Source organism: Mauremys mutica, chromosome 6, assembly GCF_020497125.1.
Source record: "Mauremys mutica isolate MM-2020 ecotype Southern chromosome 6, ASM2049712v1, whole genome shotgun sequence".
Lineage (NCBI taxonomy): Eukaryota > Metazoa > Chordata > Testudines > Geoemydidae > Mauremys > Mauremys mutica.
The window spans coordinates 84058522-84081531 of record NC_059077.1 but is presented as its reverse complement, the minus strand read 5'-3'; the positions used below and the strand labels follow the sequence as shown (position 1 = coordinate 84081531).

At 43.2% G+C, this 23010-nt stretch overlaps 1 protein-coding gene and 1 long non-coding RNA gene across 2 annotated transcripts in view; one reads left to right on the top strand and one right to left on the bottom strand.

Annotated features, from left to right (window-relative positions):
• ERCC6L2 (ERCC excision repair 6 like 2) overlaps positions 1–16491 on the top strand; it is a 173655-nt gene extending 157164 nt beyond the window's left edge. Inside the window, exon 22 of the mRNA XM_045020537.1 lies at positions 16417–16491. The gene's annotated coding sequence lies outside the window, so the exon portion shown is untranslated. The remainder of the gene's footprint in view (positions 1–16416) is intronic.
• Positions 10246–12740, bottom strand: LOC123372459. The gene is made up of 3 exons (XR_006580302.1): positions 12655–12740; positions 12459–12529; positions 10246–10349 (listed from the first exon to the last, which is right to left on the bottom strand). It is a non-coding gene; the product is annotated as an uncharacterized LOC123372459 (long non-coding RNA).
• Positions 16492–23010: the final 6519 nt, after the last annotated feature.

Here is a 23010-nt window from a genome sequence, read left to right as displayed (position 1 = left end):
CAGGTTTCTCCAAGCTTTATTCTCTATCACAATGTGGCACAGACACTGTTTCAGTGTTAAACAGTAGCACTTCTTGCTGCTAAACAGTTGTTTCTTCCAATTATAATACTTTGCATAAATGCCACCTTTCATCTGAGAAGCTCAAAGCACTTAGTATTCACTGGAGAATGAAGTCTCTCAACAACCCTAGGGGAGGTAAGTAAGTGTTACACATGGTAAACTGAGGCACAGGTAGGCTGTTACATTCCTAAGGACAGATAGACAGTTGGAGACATGAAGAATAAAACCTGGTTCACCTCACTTCCAGTTTGCTGCTGAAACCACTAATTTTCACTCTTTCCCATGTTAAAAGTGCTCCCTCTGATCAGAGTCCTGGGTGCATTAATGCTATCTGCGCATCTAATGGATCTATTTGTTGAATATGTTTTACTATAGTTTCCCGGAGCTCTCTGAAGGAGAACAGATTTACAGAATTTTTTAGACCTGGCACAATCAGATGGGGGGGGAACCTGGAACCCCAAAATACTGTGAGATATTGCCTTCCCATCTGCTCAAATTGGTAAATTCAGGGAATGCACTGCATCACCATTAGAGCTTTTTGGTGTCATCCTGGTGAAATAATTTCCCGCATTTCCAGGCTCTGGAAAATGCTGGAACAATTTCTGCTCTTGCAATCACACTGACTATGGTTAGTACTTCATCCTCTGTCACTCATAATCTACAAAGAACAGGAGCACATTTGTTATGTAGACAAGTCATATTTGTCATGCACAAAAATCTTGTGTTTGGCACTTGGTAATCAAACCCATTTCCAATGACTACTGTTCTGATACACAGTTGGGGAATGTAATCTCTGATCTTCTCTATTTCATTGGTGCCCTGTGTAGCTGTCTCTTGTGGATTTCCTGTCTCTTTAAGAGCACTTGTCAACTGTCATAAGTGCCCAGCTCCTGCCTGTGCCATAGGCTGTCACATTAAGCACTTTATAACCTAAGCAAATTGGAACATTGTACATCTGCCTAAAGTCTACTACCTCTCATATGATATCACCCTGTAAATTAAAACCTGCAGTTGTATAAAGGCAATTTAAGGTTTGGTTTATGTTGGGCTTTTGGCCTTGAGGATTTAATTCTGTTTTTAATTTCTTTAACATTTTTGTATGGATCGTTGCTCTAATGACTGATAGTGCTGAGGACTGAACTTTATTTAAGAACACAGCAGGTACAGCATGGGCAGCAGGAGTGTGTGAGGCATAAACACAAAATATAGACACAACTGATTCTCGTTTACACTGCTCTGGAGGCATAAAAGGTCTTTAAAGCGAGTGTAAATATAATTTGCTTCCACCTTAAAGCTCCTTTACTCTGCCAGAATAGTGTTAAGGGGGCTTAGTGTAAATGAAAATAAAGCTCACAGTCTCTGCCCCAAGGAGTATAAAATGTATAAAAGGCAGACAAAAGAAGAAAAAAAACCACTAAATGACCCAGAGGACTGAATGATTACAACACTTGTTCATCATCATCATCATCATGGCAAACCACAAAGGGATGTGGCCTTCTTATAGAACAAGCACCACCTGGATCAATCTCTAGCTAGGTCCTTAAGATGCTCTGGCTAGATATTCAGTTTACGTCCATCAATGGCTATTTTATAGCACCACCAAAGTTTTTGGCACCCATGTGATCACTGGCTGTGTAGCTGCATTCCGTGGTAAACATGTTTCAGAATTCATGGGTTGTTCAGTCTAATAATGTGTCCAAACCAAGAAACATCAAAACCAAACTAGTGCTGATTGAGGTGGTTTCTGGGTTCAGCTTCGAATATCCTCATTTCTGGTTTAGCCCTGCTACTTGATGTGGAGCAGCTGCTGAAAATTATGAAAATCAGAAACATCAATCTGGTATTCTTCAGTCTGCTTCAGCAGCCACATTTCACTTCTTACAATACTTGGTATAACTCTTGTTCAATAGATCTGCAGCTTCCTATCAAGCTTGATGGCACAACTTCCTTATGGAGGCCACTGAAGAGACCAAAACATGACAATAGCTGCTGCTGTACAAGTGTCCACATCCTTTGAGTCCCCTTCAGAACTGTCTTTTACACTGCCCAAATACTGTACCGTTACCACCTGCTTGATGGCCCCGTGCGGACAGGTTAATATTGATCTGATTGTAATCTGGAGCTGAAGGCTGCTTGATGGTGATGGTGAAGGCAGAGGTGAAAGTAAGCTGGTATGGGCTGGTACGGAGGACCGGTAAGAAAAGGAGACTGACTGAGGGAGGGAGAGAGAAGCCTGCTCTCTGCATAAGAATAGTTTAAACTCAGCTGTTTCCTGATGGTTCAGCCCCCAGGGCTAGGTTTCTGGCATCTTTGTTAATTTCACTCACAGTAGCTGGGGGGAGGGGGTCGAGGGGAGGGTGTGTTTGACCATGGCAGGGGCAGTCCTTTTCTGCCCCCAGGATGAGGGGATCTCTCCAATATACACAACAAATGCAAGCATTTGGCTGCACAGCTTAAATCCAGAGCTAATAAAAGCAGGTGGAAGGGGAAAACTCACTGTCACATTGGTTTCTCGTCTCCTTCCTCTCCCTCCTCCAGCCAGGCTGCAGACAAGGCTCTGCATTCCTCCCCCTACCCCAGCAGGGGTTTTCCTCTAGGCTCTAGCTTGTAATAGGAAGACTGGCTGAGATGCCTGCTGCTGCTGCCTGCAAAAGAACAGTTTAAACTCAGCTGTTCCCTGTGCAGTTCAGTGCCCAGAGTTAGGCACCGTTTCTGGCATCCTTGTTAATTTCACTCCCAGTTGTTGTTGGGTGTGTGTGACCATGGCAGGGGCAGTTCTTTTCTGCCCCCGGGATGAGGGGATCTCCTAAACACAATCAAAATCAGGAACCATTTTCAAGTTCAAATCTATCCCATTCCCTCCCCAGCAGAGGATCATGGTTGTGATGTCCAAACTGCTTGCAGATCCTCTTTGAAATGTTACTGTTTAAAAAAAAACAACACAAAAAACATGGAGAACATGGTGGAAAGATGTCATGATGATTAGGGTTTATTTTGGGCAAAGCAATTTTGCTAAAGCAACTAAAGATTCACACGGAAAGTAAATAGCCCCCATAGACAAAACCACAAAGGGATTAGAGGGGAAAACTGAATATTCAGGGAAATTATTGTGCCTCCTTTGAAAGAAATAGTAGTTTTCATTGCAATCCACCCTCTTTGTATATTGATTTAAACGCCTGAAATGTCCTTAGGACATCGGGTGCAATCCCAGATCTCTTTTTGTTTTGTCCTGCCTGCAGAGTGCAGAGGCTGAAATTGACAAAACTTTCTCTAAATATCTTGTATATTTCATGAAGGCTATTCCAGTTGTCCTTCATTCAAACCGACTTCCTCCCCCCACCCCCACTCCCGCTTCCTCCCTGGCTGGCTGGCTGTGGTTTTTGCCTTGGTTACTTACTCCTTGGCAGACCCAGCCCAGCGGCACCTGATGGCTCTCTGCAGGCAGCAGCCCACAGGGGCCAGTTGCTGGGGTCGCTGCTGGTCGGTGGCAGGCTGCAGCTGCATTGTTTGTGACACATTCATACACATACATACAGTATGTATTACTATCCCATGGGGAGGGCGCCAGTGCCCTTTTGAGGGGTGGGGGGACAGGGGAGACATTATTTCTGCTGCTCCAGAGGTGAAAGTAAGCCGGTCCGGTCCAGTACGGCGTACCGACAAGGGCCAGTACGCCGTGCTGGACCGCATTGACTTCCACGGTGGGGATTGAAAGGGCTCTGGGCTGCCCGCGGCTGTAGGCAGCCCAGAGCCCTTTAAATCCCGGCCGCGGCTCCGGTGGCTGGGCTGGGGCGGGGACTTAAAGGGCTCAAACTCCCCAGAGCTGCGGGCAGCCCAGAGCCCTTTAAATCCTGGCCGCGGCTGAGATTTTAAGTTAAATCCTGGCCGCGGCTGAGATTTAAAGTTAAATCCTAGCCGCGGCTGAGATTTAAAGGGCTCAGAGCTCCCCACGGCTGCGGGCAGCCCAGAGCCCTTTAAATCCCGGCCACGGGTCTGGCGGCCGGGCTGGGACCAGGATTTAAAGGGCTCCGGGCTTCCCTCAGCGGCAGGAGCTCTGGGCCCTTTAAATCCCTGCCCCAGCCCCGCAAAGCTCGGGGTTCCCCCTGGTGGCCAGAGCACCGAGCCCTTTAATTTGCCCCTGAGCCCCAGGGGGCTCCCAGCCACCTCTGCAGCTGGGAGCCCCTGGTTGATTTAAAGGCTCTGGGTCTCCCAGCCACAGCTGGTTCCCCAGGGCCTTTAAATCTTGAGAGGCCACGCCTCTTCTGATGAGGCCACGCCCCCTCAGGTCTCCGGCAGTACCAGTGAGTCCTGTAAATTACTTTCACCCCTGGGTGAAGGACTTAGTTTTATCCAGATTAATAAGCAGACTAATACACACTGCTTCTTGCCTGACCATGTCTGCCATCAGCTGCAGTGATTCACCAAACTGAGCTAACAAGACAATGTAATCAGTGGATTTGAGAACTCAAAGCATCTTAACTCCACCAGCAGCTGCCTCTTCTAACTTATCCATCAACCAATCGATGACTGTATTGAATGACAATGGTGACAGAAGACAACCTTGCTGAGCTCCCATGGAGAAACCATGCTGTGAATCTATCATGACTTGAATAGAGCTCTTTTGTCAATGACACTATCTTCCTAGAGATGCTGAGTCATCTCATCAGACCTCACAAGCTTCCTCATTGCACTGAATGAAAGGCCTGAGGGAAGTCTACAAAAAGTGTTGTGCATGGTTTATTAAATTTAGCTACCTTGTCAAAAAAGCTGTCCCAAGGTAAAGATCTGGTCAACAGTAGAACAACCAGGTCTAACACCACAGTCAGTATCCTGACCTTTGCCATGAAGTATATAGTTGATTTGAGACATTGATATGGAGACAAAGGCTTTCCCTTGGACTGATAACATCATAATACATCTATAATTGCTACATTTGCCCTTCTCACCTGTTTTGAACAGAGACAGAATAACTCCCATCTTCCAGTCATCGGGGATGATATTGGGGCACCAGATGGTCTGGAAAAGCCTACGCAGCTGCAGTACAAGAGTGCTCTCACCTGTCTTCAGCAACTCAGATGTCATGTTAGAAACCCCTCCTGCCATCCCAGACTTCAGTTTATGGATTATGACCTGGATCTTTTCTTGGTTGAAGGAAGATGGTTCTACTGGAACTTCTTGCCCCTCTTCAAATGCAAGAGGGACTCCAGCTGACAGACAACTGAGGAGCATCTTGAAATGATGTTCCCATCGATGCGACTGATCTTGCAGACTCTGCCTGATTCTGCCATCCTAATTCTTTATTAGATAAATTGATGCCACTCTCCCCCCGCCAAAACAGCAATGTTGAAAATAGGGCCTAAATATGAAAGGTACTACAGGCTATTACTAGTCTCGGTTCATCTAGTTTCCCGGGATTTTGTCTAATCAAAATTGAACCAGAACTTTATATATAACAAAACACACTGAGTCAGAATGGGAGATCTGCAAAAACTCCCCAGGTTCTGCTCAGATAAGTACCCAATGGTTCAGTTGTTTATCCAGATCTTATTAAATTAATGTTTGTGTCTAAAATATCAGTCTGTAAATCTCATCGAAACAGGCTGACAAAAAAGAGTTTTCAGGTTCTTCCTTCCACTCCCAACAAGAAGTATGTCTCTTCTCATCTCTTCTCTTCTCTTTATAGAAATCAAAAGAGGTTCAGGTTTGATTCTGGGGTTGAATATAGACATAAATTAGTTCTTATTTTACCATAAATAGCTCTCAGACCCCCACAAAGTTAGTTGGCACAATTATACAAATAGAGGTGATATAATGTTAATATGAGAATGACTATGTTCATTGGTCTCGTAAGCCTTTAAGCATGCCCAATTAGAGAGAGATGTTACCAGAAGCCTGAGTAGACTCAGACTGATCTATGTGTTCAAGGAGTTAATACAAATAAAGTGCTGTTCCTGACAAACCTGATTCTTGAGTGTCTGCTAAATATTATAATTGCTAACATGGAAATCCATTTGACATCTAAATACAGTATGTTTTTGATTGAGTTGTTAATGGTTCAAAATATGCAAGAGATCTGCCGTATGAATCAGAGAGGAGAATTTACCCACTAGGGCTAGACAGTGCAGCTTATAAGAACATACAAAGCACCTAGTGCAATGAGGTCCTGGTCCGTGAGTAGGGCTAAGAAGTACTATGGTAATACAAATAACCCATATGATTATTATTTATTTATGAACTTTGCATTCAAGAGTCTTTCATTCAGAGCTCTTTAAACGCTTTTACTATTGTTGTTATTTTATTATTTAGATTTATATTACAACATCCTGAGGCCCCATTCTGAGGCCCCAGTCAGACCGCAGACCCCCATTGTGCTCAGTGCTGTACAAGCACATATAATGACACAGTCCCAGCTCTGAAGAGTTTAAAATCTGAGAAAAGATCTGACAATGTTAAAAGCAAGTCAGAGAGGAGGATCTGGTTCCTTCCCACCTAAATGAGGAATTTGAAAGCTAAGTAAGTCAAACTCACTTTATCACGGAATAACTTTGAAAGAAATGAATGATTATCAAGCAAGACAGGCTTTTTAAAAAGCCATTTTCAACCCACAATTCCAGGCATTCACAGTAAAAGCCAAATGTCAATTCTGAGTTAGTGCAAACTTCTACTGATTGTTTCTCAAAAATCAGATCTCAATAGCTCTATGAGATCCTGGAAGCTCTGGATTTTTTCTTTGTCCTGCAATGGCATTGTCTGATAGATTACAGTATGATAATGGTTAGCTCTAAATATCAGTTTTGATCGATAATAGGCAAATCCATGCTTGATCTACATTATTTTGCTATTGTTTAGTAGAATTTAGACTAGAAGAGTTAAGACACCCAAACATGATTCACATTCTACAGCCCTGATCTAAAGCCCACTGAAGTCAATGAATATCAAGTGTCCGCTCACTTCCTTTCCTCTAAATGAGCTATTAGCATGTTTCCTACAATACATTTCACACACTATATACAATACGTGTGCATGTACTGTGTACAAGGCATTTTTTTCCATATATGTTTTCTGTTTCCCTGTGGTCTTCTGATGTGAATGAAAATTTACTTATGCCAAAGAACAACTACTATAAAACAAGGATTTTATAGTGGAGTTCCCTTTAGCCTGAGCCACTGTAGAAGGGGAAATAACATCTCGTAGACTCAACAAGACTGGTAATGGGCGTGACGGTGACTCAACACTTGACCACATTCCAGGATTTCTGTAGATTATTGAACATGAATGTTAGAAGTCAGCTTGGTAGCCCACCAAATACGTAAAATATCAGGAAAAAAAATATTTGAAGAGAGATCTATTAGAATGAGAAACAGCCTTCAAAGGGAAGCCTCATTAATTAAACTGAACAGGATATTATACTGCCAGGATCAATCCAACTTTTGTGGAGAGGAGGGAAATAGGGGGTTGATGGGGAGTAAGCAGCTAGCCTTCCTAATAGGTCTCTTCCATCTTTAATGTCTCCATATTGTATAATTCTATTCAAACATATACTTTTTGTTTATAAAAAATAATATCCCCTGTGACAAATGCATAAAAATGACTCTATTAGCCTGGGCACCAAGTTTAATATATGTTAATAATTTGTAAGGTTTTAGCAAGAGATGTTAACATCTAGACCACAGCCAAAAATGTATAGAAATGCATGCCATTGCTATCACCTGTCATAATATCCTGTAGTGTTGTAGGTCTAGATGAAAGTGCCTCCGTGTGATTGGCTTATTTATTGCAAGAATTCAAAGGCTGTTTATCTACATTAGTTAAAGACCTATAATTACGGCAGTTTGACCTCGAGGAAGGTAATTACTCCACAAAAGCTCTCTACAGGAAACCAGACATTACCCTTGGCTAATTAGGCTGACATTCACAAGCTGCCCTTATCAGAATGCAGATGGATTGGCAATAACAGCGTGTGAAGAGCTTCTACAAGTACTGCATGAGTTCCCCACAGAATGTGTCTGCCAGTCAATGATGTCTAGGAGTGGAATTATTTTTTGCTGTCTTTTATACGTTTCTTTAAGAAAGGCCCCTTCCGTCTTTCTTCATAAGAAATGGTCTCTGGGAAGTTGATGGCAGTCTGGGGGACAGAATCAGTTTATTATGGGAAAAAACTGTATGAGCCTGGTTCTGTAAGTGCTTCAGTCATTCCTTGCCCTTATGACAGTGGTTAGTCATCTCATCCTTTTATTGGCACATTCTTCAATCTTCCCCCGTTTGACAATTTATATTGTGTTAATCTCTCTGAGGGGTTTATATTTAGGCTCTCTGTATATGATCCCAATGAGCTCCAGCAATGAAGCTGATCAAAGAAAAAAATGACATTTAATTTGTGCTAAAAGTTGCATCATTTGCATACTAAGTACAACTTTTTATGGTTTGAATTTACACCTCAGTCATTTATGTAAGAGCGAATAATGATTCAATTAAGCCATGTGGAATTGTTTTTAAAGAGACTAAGAATGTAGCTCTGTTTAAAGAGTTTACACTTTCAAAGTGAATTTAGTATTTTTTTAAAGCAGCTGGACTGTCACTAACAGCAGAGCAATAGCAGTTGGTCCAATAAAAGCTATTACCTCACCCACCTTGTCTCTCACAAACAGCTGCCATGTTTTGAGTTTATCCCAGTGGGACAGACACCTCCACTGTGCTTTCATATTGTCCATGTTGCGAGATTATGATCCAACATCTTTCTACTGAGAGACAGTGTAATGATGCTGAGACAAAATGGTATTATGTTGTAGCACAAGGATGTTCCATGGGCATGGAAAGTGAATTTTAGACTTGTTAGTATTCCTCAAGCAGTGCTTACAGGACATAGGGTTTCCCCAGTGCAATCATGCCGATTCTGCAAATGATGAACCTGTGAATTTCAAGATGGGTGGTAACCCAAGTGAGCCTATAAGAGAGTTTATCCACCCCACCCCACCCCACCAGAATGTCTCAACCCTGAGTTGTAAGGACCACCTCAAGAGATGAGAGGGTAATTTAGTCCCTTGCATACTCAGTCACTGGCTTCTGCTGAGACTGTGAGCAGTAGGGGTATCAAAATGCTGTCAGTTGTGGTGATGTGCACTTCAGTCCCTGTATGTATTAGACTGAGACAATCAACTTATTTCACTTATACAGCCAAACAGCCTTCAGATAATAAGTACAGCCTGCTACAAAGTCATACCAATCAGGGCCAGTTTAAAATAGGCAATTTACCAATGGAAGGCTCTAATCCCTGTACATATCTCTTCAACCAACCATTCCCTTTAGATTGGTTTTCATGGAAGGTATATCTACTTTATATATATGAATGAGAGTTTTGTCCTCTATACACATATATATGTATAGAGGACAAAACTCTCATTGAAGTGAATTGTGCAAGAGCAAGCTCCTAGAGAGGTTAAATTATTTTTTTCATAATAGCCAAGTGTGTGGGTTTTTTCCTGCTTTTCTGCACATGGTTTGGGGCCCTATTAGACAGAAGTGAGTATGTAAAATCCCACTCCATCTTCACACCAGAGAACAGTAGATGTGCTAGTTGTGGTCCAATACCACAGTTACTGTTATTTATATAACTAAATATACCTGTTTCCAAGTTATTTTCTTTTTCTTAAGAAAAGACAGATGCAAGCCCTTGGAAAGAGGCCCCTTCAAATGTTTGAATTAAAAAGTTTTATTAAATGTCAGTTTGTTTTATTAGTTCATATGAGATTTTAAAGGCAAAATGATGCAATGTATCAGTGCATCAGTTAGTTCATCCTACCACAAATATTCATGATGAATGCAGGCATGCTTTGTGAGTGAGGAGGAGAACTGGGATGAAGATGAGTCAAGAATAAGGAGGGAGCTCTTAATGTCCCCATACATAAGTGCTCATGCATGTCACTTGGATGTAGGTTTCTTCCAGCTCCTCCCTCCAACTTCTGAACAATACAGTATTTGACCCTCCACCAGCCTAGCTGCTCTTGCTTTTCTCCCTGCAATAGTCTCTAAATTTAATAAAAGAAGAGCCTAGAGTATCTTGCGCTTTTTTTAATGAGATACAGCTGAAATGTGGAATAAGAGTGAATAAATCCTCCCCAGCAGAGCGAACATTTTCTACAAGTGTTTTAGATTAACTTTCTCACCCACCCTTGCAATAGATGAGATGGGGGACTAAAGGAGGGCTGGACCAAGTGTTAATAAATCAGTTTCTTCTGTGTTTGTTTATCTTCCGTTTACTTCCCAGTCACAGCACAGGTTGTATTTTATTGCTGAAACAAGAGGGTAACATGTAAATATTAATTGTTTGAGCCTCCTGGATAGTACAAAACAAAGGAAACTATCTTGCATTGAAAAATGTCAACTAGTCCTTTAGAAGAATGTAGTTAACTAATGAAGGTTTGCACAATACTTACAGAATCATTTGGTGGAGAAAATGAATGAAGTTCCTCCATCTAATTGCACCACTTGCTCACACAGAGCAATAGGGAAACTTCAGAAATGTCTTCGGATTGTCTGTTATATTCACAATTGCTCTCCATTATAATCAGCCTTAAATGTCTTGAATTTTACACTTTTCCAACAAAGGCCAGATCCTCAGCTGATGTAAACTGATATAATTCCGTTGAAGTCTATGTAGCTATGCTGATTGCACACTGGGGAGCTGGCCCTTGGTTTGGGACATCTGCATTTCTCTGCTAAAACTGATTGTCCATTGTAACAGTGTGTTTACTGTAAGTGAAGTGCACTGTGCCTTGGTCATATCCAATTATTGTAAACACTTAATTTTCTGTTTGGAAAAGTGTTTGGAACTGTACGTTAATAAGAGAGAGTAAGTAGATTCGCGTGTTTATACTTTGGGTCAAGCACAACGCATTGCCAGTTCCTGAGGTTTTTTTTAAATTAATTCTATTATAATAACACACACACACACATAATTGGCCTGTCAGTAGTCTCACTTCCTGTCCCCCCACCACTGCACTGGTGTAAGCCCCACTTCGGGTCAGCACAGTGTATCTGCTTTGGGGGTTTGCCCTAGTACAGTGGCTCCCAACCTTTTTCTTTCTGAGCCCCTCCCCCCTCCACATGCTATGAAAGCTCCACAGACCACCTTTGCCACAACAACTGTTTTCCTGCATATAAAAGCCAGGGCTGGCATTAGGGAGTAGCAAGCAGGGCAGTTGCCTGTGGCCCTACAGCAGTTTCTCAGGCTTAGGCTTAGGCTTAGGCTTCAGCCCTTTGGCTTTCTGCCATGGGCCCCAGTAAGTCTAATGCTGGCTCTGCTTGGCGGACCCCCCTGATACCTGCTTGTGGCCCCCAAAAGGGGCCTTGGACCCCTGGTTGAGCACTGCTACCCTAGTATAATTACATCAGTGTAGTTATATGGTATTTCCTTAATGTAGATGGTTGAAAGCCCTGGAGATTGAAGTCCTTTACTTTTCACAGGAAAAAGTAGGGCAAAGGCAGCAGTAGAATGCCCCCTGCCCCACAACAACAAAAAAATTGTCTCAGCTGTGGCCTGCAGAGACCAACCTAGATGTGAAATAGTCATAAAGTGCTAAGTCCTCCAATTCACAACTTTGAAGGTGTACATGGAGAGGGGAGATCTGGGGCTCCCAAGCAGCTGCTGCTGCTCCATTGCACCATTTCCTCTTGGAGATGTGATGCCAAATTCACTACTACCGTAGGCAGGTACAACTCAATTGAAACTGTACTCATATGCTGAAAGTGAATTCAGTCCCAGGTCTGCATAGAGCAAAGGTTCACAAACTGGGGCTTGGGACCCCTCAGGGGGTCACAAGGTTATTACTTGGGGGGTCATGAGCTGTCAGCCTCCACCCCAAACTCCGGTTTGCATCCAGCATTTATAAAGGTGTTAAATATATAATAAAGTATTTTTAATTTAGAAGGTGGGGGGGGGTTACACTCGGAGGCTTGCTATGTGAAAGAGGTTACCAGTACAAAAGTTTGAGAACCACTGGCATAGAGGATGTCTGGGAAGGGGAATGGCCATCAAAAATTGTGGAGGCCTGGAACTATAGAGGAAAACTCTATGGCTTGCTGGCTTTCTTTGTAGCAGTAACATGCTTCCACAACTCTCCTGACATCTCCACCTCATTCCAATAGCATTGCCACATAGCACACCCAGGCCTCTTCTAAAGTATTAAAAACCCAGGGATCTAGACTTACCACTGCTAACTTATCATTTATAATGCATTATACATCATGGGATTGAAGAACATGCTGTCTTAAAGTGCCAGTACCTTTGACACCTCCTATCCCCTATAACATTCCAGCTATGAAGCTGAGCTCCATCGTAGCAGCTGCAGAGATCAGAGAAGCAGCTCTCTATGGTAGAGAGAGGACATAACAAGTATTACCTTTCCAGTCCATACAGCGCTCTCCTCAGCACTCCGCCACAGGATTTAGGCCTTTCAGTTTCCCACCATGCCTTGAAAAAAAAAAAAAAGAGGGGAACATACAGCTGTTAGACTCCAGGCCTGTCCAGTCTGTGGCCTCTTTCTGACTTGCCAACAAAGCTGTCAATTGTGGTGGTGGTTTTTAGGGTGTAGATACCTCTCTACTGGGAACCTTCAGGTTAATTCAGATAGGTCACCAAAGAGCCATCAGCCAGTATCATCTGCAAACCAGGCTGGAGTCAAACTGGCAATATAGAGGTGAAGGTTCCAGGTCCCATTGCCAAACCCCTTGAGCATCCAGTCCTGCTCCCAAATCCCGTTCAAAAAGATTGCCTGTCATACATATGCGATGGAAAACTGTATCCTGGCAAAAAATAAAACATAAATATTTAAAGAAAAAAACATAATGAAACAAAATGTGATGCGTTTATATTTCCATGGTTCACTGCCAAGTATCTCTCAACCTTTTACCCATCTAGTGTTTAGTGCACCACATGTTTTTGAAGACAGTGGATTAAACTCCTCCATCATTGTGGAAAACATCAGTGTGTTTGTTCTGGCCTTTCTCTCCCTGCATTTGTTGTTAATTTACAAGTTTCTCACATCCCTTTGACGATTTCTGTCAGTGTGTTTACATGTTTTAGATTTCTGAAGGAATGTATATACTGCCTGTAACACCACCCAGGGTCTGGTGCAGATTATCCCCACAAAGAATGAGTGTAGCTCAACCAAACTTTAGTGGACATTTGAGAACACAGACCAGAATTTAAGCATCTGAGACACATACTGAGTTCAAAACTCCTTGATGCCCCACTGATGCACATCTTCAGATGCTCAGCAGGATCCTCCCACTACAGAGAAGTAAATCATTTATGATACCAACCCAAAACTCTATCTAAATCTCAGAATGAAGCTGACCCTGAACCTTTGTTGAGAGACAGCATTGTCTAGAGGAATGAGAGGCAAGCACTCCTCAGTCCTAATCCTGTCTCCAACGTAGATTTTTTTCGGCCAGTTACTTCACTTCACCACAGCTTCCTGACCTGTAAAATGAAGGCAATAGTACAGACCTACCTTTCAGGGGTGCTCTGAGAAGTAGGAGAACAAATTAGGTAACGATAATACAGTATTTTGAATATATAAAGTGCTTTAAAACTCTTAATGTCGTTAATGTTGTGGTTTTAAAAAGTCAGTAAAATGTATTAAGCGCTCTGACACAGTTGCTAATTTCAGCCAGGCATGGGAGCAGAAAATAACAGGCAAAAACAGACCCGGATGAATAGTGCCAAAAAAATTCCACTTCTAGTCCTTTGAATTTTTAAACAAATTTGTTTCAAATGTGTTTGCAGCCCTTGTATAGCAACTTGCTATAAATATTCTGGAGAATGAGTTTATTGGTGGGAATTTTCGTGGAAGCAACAATTTTTATTAAAAAAATTCCCCAACTATTCATGGTGACCACATTCTGATTTTGTAGGCATAAGTATTCACGCTAGGAGCAGATTGCAAGATGTGAGATTTACTTCTCCCTTTTGGCCACTGGAGTGGTACAAAAGGACCAAAGTCAGGCCACAGACGCTATTCCTCAAACATTATGAAATGTTTGGTTGAGCTTCCCCACTAAGAAGGAGAAGGAATTGGTCCATATAATCTCTTAGCATGTTCACCTTCCCCATTCCCTTCTTCATCCTATGTACATCTTACTTGGTGGCAGGTCTTCTTGGATGGAATGTCTGACAGCTGCTCTGCATCTAGGATTGGGGGGCTTTGGAACTGATTAGCTGGGCAGCTCACAAGAATACATGGCTGCAGTCTTTTTTGGGGTGAACAGTTAATCTGCTCATTCACTTTAGGGCAGTGAATGAGCTGCCCCTTTAAACAAGACTCCAGACATTCCACCCTCAAGTGAGAACCTTGTTCTCATGGCAATGCAGGCAGTCTGATTATTGCTTTTGCAACTCATAAGTGTTTGCTGGTCCCACCACCTGGCCTGGAGGCTTCTGCATCACCTGCTGAGAACCATGCCTGAAGAAGCAGCTATTGTTAATAGCAACAGGATCAAGCAGTTGAGTCTGTGTCCAGCATTCTGATTACTTGTGCCTATCTGGCCCCCCTCACTTATACTGAACACCTGAATACAGGTCCTCGCTACATTCCTACCCAGCTAAAAATATATTGGATTCAGGGGCTAGTCTACACTGGCAACATTAGAGTGCTGCCGTGGCAGCACTTTAATGTGGCTTGTGTAGTTGTGGCAGAACACTGGGAGAGTGCTCTAAAAAAAACACCTCCACAAGGGGCACAGCTCTCAGCACGGCTCCCAGCGCTGGTGCACTGTCTACACTGGCTCTTTACAGCACTGAAACTTGCTGCGCTCAGCAAAAATTAACCATCAAATAAAATATTTGGTTTGGTTATTGTTGAACATGGGCAACTGCGCCCTGCTCAACTAATGGACTCAGAAGAAATCCATTCCACTCAGGGCTTCACACTCAAAATCCCCTAGACTTTGTCTCCTGTTGACAGGCAGGAAATGGAACTTAATCCTGCAGTATTTTGTCAGGATTCATCTTGGGCCTTCTGTCCCCAGCTCCTCCAGCCAGTAAAACGTGGCAACATAGATACTTTTTCGGGAGAAAAACCTTGAAGGAAAACAAATGCTTACGCTAGATTGAAGAGCTGCAGAAAACGCTCCTTGTGAACCCTGAGGAAACTACATCAGAGCAGAGATGGAATTGGGCAACAGAGTTTTGGCTTTGGCAAAGTCTCTATTGTTGTGTTTTCTCCAGGAGCATGAAAGAAACTAACAAGTGGCTTTCTATCAATGAAGCCCCTATCTCCCTGCACCCTCCCTCCTACCCTGGCCTGCACCTGTGATAAACTCCCTCAGCACCTCCTCTCCCATTCAGATCCATGCCTCTGAGACACCCTCTTAGCCTCCGAAGCTGAAAGCCATATTCCCTCTGCCACAGCCCTACTGTAGCCTGAATCCCCTAAGCAGAGTGGGAGGGAAGCAGCAGTGAGTATTTGGATCTGGGTGGAATTCAAAACTGCAGAGCACAGACTGGCTATGTTAACCTACATGCAAACACCCCCAAAAGGTATGTGGATACATGTGTTAGGATTTGGGGGCATCAGTGTTGGGGCCATCTATATTCATGTTTGACATTGGGTTCATCAAGCAGAAAAACAATGCTATTTATTTTGCAGGTGTAGGATGTGTGTGTGTGGTGTGCTGGGAAGGGAATGTGCATTTGTGCATGTCTGTGTTGAGTTACAGACCATGTCCTGAGAAAGAAAATATTGGCATCTTCTTTTCAACACAGCCACAGGAATATAAACGTTGTTTAAAAACTATATAGGCAACGTCTGGTCAAAGTGCTATCCAGAGAAATGACAGGTGTTTGTTCTCATGGGCTCTCTTCATGTCACAGCTTGTCTGCATATTAAAAGGGCTCATTTGTCTGTGAGGGGGTAAAGAAGGGTCAGGGTCACATTGTTCTTTGCTGTCTTTGTTCCCTTAGAACAAAACAAGGAGTCAAACTTGAGTCCACAGAGCGGAGGGCAGCCAAACAGCATGCTTGGGAACCTGTTTGCATTTGTAACTAGTGTAATGTTAATTACATTGAAATAGATTCACAGACATACTTTCTGCCCTGATTTGGTTTTTCTATAAAGCTGAGTTTTGGAGGGGCTCATTTCATTTTATTTAAATGCTATTCCTTATTAGATGAACACCACCATTGTGCTTGGAGCACATCACAAAAAGACAACACACCCGGTAAAATATTTTATAATAGTCCTGTGTGCGATTTTGCTTTTTCATTAGAAATTTACCACAAGTAGAATAGTCCAACTGTCTGTGAACCATGGGTTAGAGTGTAACCTGACATTTTATTATTGAAATATTATGCTTCAGATGACGAATAGCCCAAACACTGATCTGGGATGGACCAAGCATTGTCTCATCAGTGTTCAACATCACCGCCGCTGCCTTCAAAGAAGTTCTATTCTGAAAAGTGAGTCCGTGAACATGGCATTATGGGGGCTCCATGTTTTGAAACTATTCCAGATCAAGTTTATTCAATTTACACATAAATAGAATCCTTTTCCTAAATGCCTGCTTGGCTAACCCAATCTGTGCTTTGGGGGCAGCGGGGGGGCTTCTCACAGGACATCAGCACCAATTAGGGTGACCAGACAGCAAATGTGAAAAATTGGGATGGGGTGGGGGGTAATAGGAGCCTATATAAGAAAAGACCCAAAAATTGGGACAGTCCCTATAAAATCATGACATCTGGTCACCCTAGCACCAATAAAGATGGTGCAAATTTGACTTGGACATGCACACCCTCCATGCCATTTTCACAGTCATTTCTCAAAGCAGAGATGTACCTCAACCACCTCCCTTGTAACACATATACAAAGAAGCATGTTGTTTCTTAACTGAACTAAGGAGAAAGAAGAGAATCTGAATGACTGTGCCATGGCTAGCAGCGCTATATTTATTAAAACATCCTTCTACTCTGCAAAGTCTGTTACTGAGCGATTAGAGCAGGGAACTTTAAGAGTATGTCTACACTGCTTTGTAAACCCAGGTCTTGTGGACTCAGTGTGTCCAAGCCTGTGCTTGAGCATCCACACTGTATTGTAAACCTGGGTTTACAGTTGCTGGACCTGGGTCTCACAGCTGTGTTAACACATCCATACTGCACTACACAGAACTTCTGACTCAGGTCTGTGGCTTGAGCTGCTTCCACACTGCAAAATAACAGGGCTTGGATCTGAGTCAGAGCAGGACTTGGGCTCTGATCCACCCCCAGAGGATCTTGGCCCCTGGTCCTATGTGCTTGCTGACCCGAGTCAGGCTGATTTGTATGTGGACAGAAGGGGGCCTGGGTGCAAATCTGCATCCAAGACTGGGCTGTACAGTGTAGACATACCCTTAGATTGCTCTCAACAAGCCATCACAGAATGAATCATCTGTCCTGTTGTGAGTGGAGTCACCAGCCACTTGCAACCAGTTGTGCATTCAGTATCTGGTAAACAAATGCATTGGATTTGGGTCTGGCAGCTACCTCCTAAAATTTTTGAGATTTTCAAGCAGCTTTAGCTTCAGTCTCTTCTTATGGGATTAGTAATGCTATCCATCAGAGAAGCACCAGATGTCTCAGCCTGTTCATAATGTTCCCACCACTCCAGGTTATGTACCCGTTGACTGGGACCTCTTCATTTCTTCAAGGCCCTTCCTATGCTGGCAATCATCCTGAGGTGCTCAGACAGGAATGTAATATTCCTTTTATGTTCTCTCTCTTGTCAGGATTCAGCCATAGCTTGAAACAAACCCCTGAATTTGAGATATGAGTGATCTGCCACCCACCTTTCCATAAACTCCTCTCTTCGGGCAAGCCTGAATTGTCCTATGGAAGGTTTCCCTCGGTTGATTTAAAATGTTGCTGTCTGGAAGAGCGTCATGAGTTATGCATCTTATTCTTGTGGGGATCCACAGGAGACTCCAATCAGTGCACCACTAGGCAAGCATACTTCAGTACAACACTATGTAACGTAGGCTGTTCAGTCTAAAATAACAGAAAACATGTGAACAGTCGATTTCAGTTCATTTCATGCAGATTTCTTAAAATAAAGGATAAAAATTGTCTTAAAACCAAACAAAATGGACTCTTGTTTCAAAGGAAGGGGCAGCCTATTCCAGCTATTCATAACCACAACTGTAGAATCCTGATTCCTACAGCCTGTGTTATTTCTAAGCACTTTAAACTATATTGGGCCAGAGTCTCTGGTCTGCTGTTGCTTATTTGTACTGCTCCATTAGTGCATAGGGGCTGTAATGGTGGCTTAGAGAAAGGGAATCCTAGAGCTGAGTTTTACTTTGGGCCCTACTATAGTTGTTCAGGTACCTTGAAAGTTTTGGTTCACAGGACATTTGGTGAAACACCTTTTGGTGTGGATCCATTTTTGCTTTGTAATTTGGTTCAGTTAAGGTGATCTCAACTGAAATATTAAGCTTTGCCTGTTTTGGGCAACTCAAAATCCCATATAAAAGGGTCCCATTTCTGCCATGAAAACCTCCTCTTCCCGTCTTGCCCCATTACCCAAAACTTGCCTGGAATTTAGCTTAGGGTCTCTTGTGAACCTTTTGGTGAACACGGGTCAGATTTTGATTTCATAATGAAACTAAACTAATCTCATCATGGACAGTTTGTGCAACCTTAGTGAAACCATCAGAGAGACTGCTACTGAGCAGCCAAATCTCTGTTGTCACTATGTGTGCTTTCCTACGCTGTGTCCGAAATCTGGGGATAAACTGATTTTTTTTTAATGTTGCTTCTCTGAAGATGGGACACAGAAATATACCTAAATGGGCAGGAAAGCCTCAACTAAGGAATGTGGGGAAATAAATCATTCGGACAGCAGGCCTGCCTCTAAATAGAATGTGCACTTTATGGAATGTCTTAATTCACACCACTTGTTATTATCCTAAAGCCAGCTGCTGTGTCATTACTAACAGGAATGGATATCTGAGCTTTGAAAAGACATGATGTATTTTTCAGGTTAATCTCCCAGACATCCAGGCAGGGGCTGATGGTCTCACTGAACACGAGGTAATTCTTGGTAAAGAAAGATTGGAAAGATTACTCAAATGGTAATTGGTTTGTGTGGCGGGCTGTGGAAAAGTCTGTGTTCTAGATCAGATTATTTGTAAACAATTGTATTAAATCATAGATTCCTCCCACCCCACCCCAAGGCAGAGGACGGCGGTCAACATAGGGGGCATTAACACTGTACTTTCCCAAGTGTGGAGTGTGGGGTAGTCTGGGTGATTGTGTTCCCCGACATGTATAATGCCTCTGATAGTACAGGTTTCAGAGGGGTAGCCGTGTTAGTCTGTAAAGTGGCCATTCTTCAACAAAAAAATGTCAAAAACAGACTTCAAGAAACTGCAGAACTGGAATTAATTTGCAAACTGGACACCATCAAATTAGGCCTGAATAAAGACTGGAAGTGGCTGGGCCACTACAAAAAATAATTTTCCCTCTGATACTTACCCCTTCTCATCAACTGTTGGGAATGGGCCACATCCATCCTAATTGAATTGGCCTCAGTAGTACTGACCCCCTACTCGGTAAGGCAACTCCCATCTTTTCATGTGCTGTATATTTATACCTACTTACTGAATTTTTCGCTCCACACATCTGATGAAGTGGGCTTTAGCCCACGAAAGCTTATGCCCCAAATAAATGTGTTAGTTTCTAAGATGCCACAAGGACTCCTCGTTGTTTCTGGTGGTACAGTTCACCTCTGCCTCTACCTCCTTTGGAGCTGAGGCTCACAGTGCCTGTAGTGTGTTTTCTGTAAAACAGGTGACTGCATATTATTGGTAGGCAAAGTGACAGGATCTGCATGTACATAGGGCTGAATCTTGTGGTACTTGTGTCCTTATGCTCAGTTTCTCACCCTAAATAACTTTGGCTTTAACCATGAAGTGTCAGGCATTTCCCCCAAAATAATGTTTTAATTGAGAAACTCTGGTCACAGACACCAGCGAGACAAAAATTTCATTTTGATTCCCCACTTCAGTGAGAGATACTTGATGATATGTAGACCTGAGCCATCCTGGATGCTTTTGAAAGTGATCCTCTTAGCAGTTTTTGGTAGTCTTTCCTGTGGTACAAATCTCTTCTCCCTGCTATGGAATGGCACATGGTTGGGAAACAAAGGCTTCTTGGATGCAACAGAATAAATGGAAAATAAATTGGCTTAAAATCTCACTTATGCACTGAGGATCAAGTATAGGCTTGTGTTAACAAGTGCAGATTCATAGTTTTGCACCATCTTACACCAGGACTGAATTTGGCCTCTAGTCTAGAAGAGAGACAGACTGACCATGGGCCAAGCATAGCAAGAGGCCTGAACTAAACCCCTGAACTTTGGGGAAGTTCAGCTCCAGAGCCAAACCTGGAGGCTTCACAGGAACAAGGGAAATCAAAGTGTCCTGGGACTGCACTTTCCCAGTCTCCCTTTTGAGGAAGATGCTTTAAAAGTCACCTCTATGATATACTCCTCATTGGAAAGCTGAGTGCTGACAGGATGCAGGGGCCTACGCTGACACCATTTGGTCAGTGATTATTTGAAGGTTAGGGCTTAGTGGGTGGCATTGGATCTCTCTGTGAACTTTTTCATCTTGTTATTGCTTTTTTCCCCCAGAGTGGCCGGGAAGCGGTGGTGGGTGGGAGGACAGCACATTCACAGCTAGCCTGAGACACTGACCAGTTTATTTACTTAAACAACAAACATCTAGCCTGCCATGAGTGCAGTGACAGAGGGCAGTTCCTGAATGGGATGAGACAGTGTGTCTTCGCAGGCGCCCACCCACGTAGACTGAAGAGTTTAACAGAGCTGACTTCTTGCAAGGAAATGACAGCTTGTGTGTTCAGAAACGTCACAGGCTGCCCAACAATGTGTGTGATGTGAGGATCCCACAAGCTGTTTGCAAATGGCCAGAGGCAAAACACTGCTCCTTATTTTCTTTTATTTCTCTTCCTCCTCCCTCTTTCCTCCCACCCACTTCTTTAGAGCTCTCATTCTTCTCACCATCCTGCTTGCAGCTGGCACTAAGCAGCAGAGGGGAGTCTAGCATTCCTCCTTGAAAGAAGGTGGGGGGGAGTATATAAACAAAACAAACAAAGCAGCAAGAACATTTCTAGGAGCAACATCAAAACTGACCTTTTGTCTTAATGGCAAAAATTAACAAAGAGGCTCTTGGGAAACTAAATGAAATGAGAGGGGGATAAACAGTAACCTTTGAACTATTGTGTCTGTGTGTAGCTGATCATGCGGGGCCTTGATTTTTACCAGGGCTCTGAACTCTGCTGGACTATAAAAATGTATACAACTGTCCTCATTCTCACTGTGCAAAGGCTGGTAACCTCCAAACGCAGCTTTAATTGAAGCAAAATAACCTTCATTTTCCACTGTTTTTCTAGTGAGCTCTGGATTTTGGATTTCTGCTGACAGCTCCTCAGAGTGGCAAAGCATGACACCAGTGCTCCAGGATCAGCGCTGGCGCCCTGCTGGCTTTCCACATTGAATTTAAGGTGTTGGGTTTGACCTACAAAGCCTAAATGACTTGTGACTTTCCTACTTGAAAGACTTTCTCCTCATGCCAGCAAAGGTGCTCCAGACAGGTCTGTCTCAGTCTAAAAGAAAGGTGGCTGGTGGAAGAGCTTTCTCTGTGAAAGGCCTGGTCTGTGGAATAATCTGCTCCCCGCTTCCCAGTCTAAAGTACCTCTGGTCTCTTGACCTCTGGGGCATGCTGCATCTGCCTGGAGGTGACACAGTAGTGCAAGTTTCCATTCTGCCTGGGTCTTGGAGCTGCCTGACATCACCCCGAAAAGGAATAGGACCAGCTAAGGGAGTGGACCAGAGAGGGCACCAGTAGATGTGCTGTCAGAGAGGATCTCCTAGGCCACCTCCACCAGTGGGCCTACTATAGAAAAGCAGCCATAAGTTAAAGCCGTGCACTCCTGTCAGAAACATGTTGGGACGGTGCAGGCAGGTCCACCACCTGCCCATTACCAGCAGTGATTTCCCCCTCCAGTGAAACTGTCCCTAACAGTGCAAGAGGACAGGAATTGCAGACTCCTTGCCTCTGCACCAACAGGACTGAATCACGCCCTGTGTCTTTTAAACTTCATCTTAGCTCGGATGGCTAAGTTCCCACCATTGCTCAATTCCACTAGTGTCTCTGGCGGAAGGGACCTTTCTTTCACTTCTATGCCTTGGATTTTCAAAAGCATCTATAGGAATGAGGCACTCAGCTCCCTGTGAATTTCAATAGGATTTTGGCGCCTTGCTTCCTTAGATTCCTTTGAAAAATCAAGCCTATATTTTAAAAAGATCAAGAGGTTGAGCCAGTTATCCCAATTCACAGTGGCAATGGACAGCTTCATCTAAAAAAATGCAGTAGATGATAAATCTGTGCCACTAGCAGGCAGTGAGGTGGAAGGGTTATTTCTATGGCTTTTGCATAACTGTAGCATGTAGAGGCATCAACTGAGATCAGGGCCTGACTATGCTAGGCACTGTAGAAGTATATAGCAAGAGACAGTCGTTACTCTGAAGAACTTATCTAAATAAACAAGACAGACAAAGGGTAGAGAGCATAACACCTTTTCCCTCTGGAGTTCTAACCAAAGGGAACTATGTATACTTAACAAACATCACAGTGACTTTATTTTTCCCTCACCCTTTTAAACAGAACAACTTTCCACCATGCTGCTCCTTCCCCAGGACATTTTTGATAGTTGTCTAATGCTCTCTTTTATTCTTTTTCTGCCCTAAAACACAAACCTTCTGACCCACCTGACAGCCAGTGATAGGCCCAGGCAATTTGAACACAAGCAAAGACTCAATCCTCTCTTCTTTGGGGTGATAATAGATTCTCAGAGGGCTGTGGTGCTGATAAATTAATATTACTTCCCCTGCCCCCCAC